Raw genomic sequence first — 4,248 nt, forward strand, 5'->3', positions numbered from 1 at the left:
TTGCTGGACATGGGCACCAGCGACCCCCGTGACCCAAAATGGAATAAGCGGGTAAAGAAAATGGATGGATGGATGGATGGATGAATTTAGCAAAGTTGCATAATGGCCAAAGAGCCATTTCAGTGTCAAACTTTAGGAGTTTTATCACAGAGTTTCAACTCGTGCATTATGATGGTTGCTATGTTTTAAATTACAATGCATGAATTTTCTTGTAGTTTAAAATACTTGAACATTAAAAATTGCACAATTGATAATAATACAGGAAAACTAGGAAAACAAAATTAACTCTATGTGAAAACTGTAAATTCTTATTTAATCGTTTTCAGTTTCCTCAAAGCAAAGATGGCATCTGTGGTGCTCTTGCTCGGCGTGAAACCATACTGCTGCTCACAGTCACTTCTCGTCTAAGTGTAGCTTCCACAACTATCTCCCAGATCTTCACTGTGTGACTCATCAACTTAACTTAACTGACGCGACAGCCCCTGGTTTACTCTTGAACTAGCTGATCTCCTGCACAGGAGGGATCATCTTTGGGCCGCAGCGAGAAAATCTGGCTCAGACACTGATTGGTTGAATTTTCAATAGCTAAGGAATGAATGCACAACTGCCATCAAAGCCGCAAAACATAACTGTTTCTTATCTCAGACCTCCAAAAATCTAAATGACCCTCAAAGATTCTGGAAAACCATCAAATCTCTCTCAGGCAGCTCCCAATCATCGGTCTTCCCATCACAACTTCTCATTAACTCTGTTCCTGTGTCAAATAAGCACGAGATCCTGAACTGTCTCAACAAACATTTTGTTGCTTCTAGTTCTTTATTTGACACAGTTACTAATGGAAAATCAGCCACTTCACTTAATAACCAAACTTCTACAATTCAAATCCCTCTACAAGTATAAGTACTGTTATCAAAGCACTTTGATAACAGTCTATCTGTTTTAAATTGTGCTCTATAAATAAATATGACTTGACTTGACAAGTCAATCCTCAATCACACCTTCTCTTTTTCTTCATTCTTAGTTAGTGAGGTAAATAAACCGTTAAAAGGTCTTGATTCAAAAAAATCTGCAGGACAAGATGAACTTCCACATTATTTCTTAAGGCTGGCCACTCATATCATTGCAGTATCTGTGTCCCACATCTTAAATTTTTCCATAAGCCAAAACTCCATTCCAGATACTTGGAAAACAGCCTTTGTTCTTCCTTTGCTGAATGGAGGTGACCCCACCTCACTGAACAACTACCGACCAATCTCTAAACTCTGCATTTTAGCCAAGGTTCTAGAAAAACAGATAAACTCTCAAATCAAAAATTTCCTGTACTCATTTAACATATTACCTCCCGATCAATCTGGTTTCAGGAAACAACACAGCACAAAGAGTTCTAGAATTGCGCCGCTCTGGGTGGCTGCATGTTGGAGTAGCTCTCTTGTTCTGAGTTATTGCTTTTGAAAACTTTAATTTCTCTTTTTTCTGGATGTATGTAAATCACTTTTTTTCAGATGATTATTTAGTCTGGTATCGGATGCTGTGCAGCTGGAAGGATTTTTACTGAAGCCTTTTTACTTTTTGGCCATTTGTTATGATGTGTAACCATGGCAACAAGGTGTTTTTTTTTACAACCAGGAGCAGCTGATTTAACATCTCAAAAGCTCAATAATATCTCAGCTACAGCCCCAAATCTCAAATGAGTTGAAAAGGAGGCGCCGTGGACGTATTCCCGTCAACCTGGCAGCAGTGCTTGAGTACCTGGCCGCTGAGATCCTGGAGCTGGCGGGGAACTCAGCTCGTGACAATGGGAGGACCGGGATCATCCCCCGGCACCTACATGAGCCCATGGCGATGAGGAGCTCAGCAGACTGCTGGGAGTAGTGCCCATAGCTCAGAGAGGAATTCTGCTCAGAATTCGGACAGTTCTGCTGCCCAGGAGGACCGAGAGGCCCGCCAGATCTGACAGCAAGCTGGATCCAGTTGGATAGATCGGTATCTGTGGCCAGATTCTTTGGATTTGTTGCAGGAGATCCTTCCTGCCCACAGCTATCAGCATCTATAACAACTCTTGAATGAAACCAGAATGATGAGCTATGACAGCACTTAATTTCCCTTTGGGATTAATAAAGTATTTTTGAATTGAATTGAATTGAATTGAATTGACTGCTTCACTGAAGGTTCTTAATGACGTTGTTCAAGCACTGGATGCTGCACTTTTCTTAGACCTGTCTAAAGCTTTTGACACTGTGGATCATAAAATCTTGTGTCATAAGCCCTCAGAAATTGGTTTCTCAGATCACACCATTGGTTGGTTCTCTAACTATCTTTCAGATTGGAGGCAATGTGTTCAACATAATTGTACTTCCTCCAGTTATTTAACAGTCAACAATGGTGTACCACAAGGCTCAGTCTTAGGACCCACCCTCTTTACAATCTACATAGGTAATGTAGGTCAGAGCATCCTTGATGCATCCTTACATTTCTATGCTGATGACACATTTGTTTATTGTCGAGCTAAAAAAGTTATTAAGGCTTTCCAGATTTTGCAATCCACATTTGACATCATCCAGACAGATTTGTTCTACCTCAAACTTGTCCTAAATGCCGACAAAACCAAAGGGATGCTTTTTTCAAACGGGAAGTCGGTCCCAGCAGTTCTTCCTCTGATTTTATCCTCAAGTGATGTCCCCATTGAGTTTGTTGATTCCTATAAATATTCGGGTATCTTGGTCGACTCGCATCTCTCTTTTAAGCTCCACGTGGAAAACTTAGTAAAGAAACTGAAAGTTAAACTGGGTTTCTTTTTCAGAAACAGATCCTGTCTAACTCTGAATGCTAGGAAACGCATTGTAACTGTGACTTTCCTTCCCTCCATTGATTATGGTGACATTATTTACATGAACTCTCCTACAAGCACCCTGCAGATGTTGGATGCTGTCTATCATGGTGCACTAAGATTCATAACTGGCCGTGATTATCGTACCCATCACTGCACCCTGTATTCAATGGTTAACTGGACATCATTAACTTCACGCAGACTCTCCCACTGGTACATTTTTATCTTTAAAACACTTCTTGGTCTGCTGCCTTCATACATCTCCTCCTACATGTCTCTGCATGAGTGCAGCTACAGCGTGCGCTCTCAGGACATTATTACCTGCAGTGTTCCCTCAGTGAGGGCTGAACTAGGCAAAAGGGCCTTCTCCTACTCTGCTCCTGTTTCCTGGAATATCTTGCAAAAATATCTGAAGCTCTTGACCTTGACCTCTCTAAGTAGCTTTAAATATCTAAGTTCCTGGCAAAAACCAATGCAGACATGTTCCTGTTTTAGTTTTCTACATTCACCTTATAATCTAGCTGGGTTTTTTTTGCTACTTTTTTTTGCCATCTTATTTTAATTTGTAAAAAAAAAAAAAAAAAAAAATCTGTATGTCTCATGATTGTCTATTGTTGTCATTGTTGTCCACTGTTGTCATCATTCTTTATTGAAATCAGGTCTCTCTTGTAAATGAGTCCCTGCGGCTCAATGGGATTAACCTGTCTAACTAAAGGTTGAATGGAAAAAAAAACCCTCCCTAGTTGCTACAACTCTGTGCATCACATGTTCAGCCTGTATCTCGGGTTCGGAACCGTACGTCTTTTGATATTGTCTCTGTCTGGCTGTCCTTACATGCATACGTAAGGTTAAGCTTTCTCTTGTCTCGCCCATAACTTCTGATCTGCTTATATGCATCATCTCTTGACAGTGTTGCATATGCTTTCATCACCCCAGCTTCAAGGTCCAGGTCAAAAATCAATATCAAAGTTAAGACAAGGTCTTTGCTTGTTCAGACCATAACTTCTGATCTGTTCAACTTGATACACATATGCACCGTCAATACATAAAGTGTTGTGCGCACTTTTCATCACCCAGCTTTAAGGTTACAAATAAAGGTCAAACATTATACAAGGCCTTTGCTTGTTCTTACTTGTCCTTACTTATTTACTTATTTTTATGCATTTAACTTTAAAATACTGGTTTGCTAATTTTAGCTTTTAGCTATGTGATGCTAATTTAAGCTTTTAGATACAATTTGTAATAATTAGCTTTAGTCTAAGATTTTATGCATTTAACGTTAAAGTACTGGTGTGCTAATTTTATCTTTTAGCTATGGTTTAGTTAATTTTAGATTTTAGCTACCATTTTGTCCTTACCTACTTATTTACTTGTCGTTACGTTACCTTAGATAAATAATGGTGATAACTTACTTTATACAG

General features: G+C 39.5%; 1 protein-coding gene across 2 annotated transcripts in view; it reads right to left on the reverse strand.

Annotated features, from left to right (window-relative positions):
* The window catches only part of LOC119413374 (spectrin beta chain, non-erythrocytic 1), a 193,832-nt gene that overhangs the window by 9,024 nt on the left and 180,560 nt on the right, over positions 1 to 4,248 (reverse strand). The gene's annotated exons all lie outside the window — the stretch shown is intronic.

The sequence above is a fragment of the Nematolebias whitei genome, chromosome 1 (genome assembly GCF_014905685.2).
Source record: "Nematolebias whitei isolate Nwh7 chromosome 1, NemWhi1, whole genome shotgun sequence".
Classification (NCBI taxonomy): Eukaryota; Metazoa; Chordata; class Actinopteri; order Cyprinodontiformes; family Rivulidae; genus Nematolebias; species Nematolebias whitei.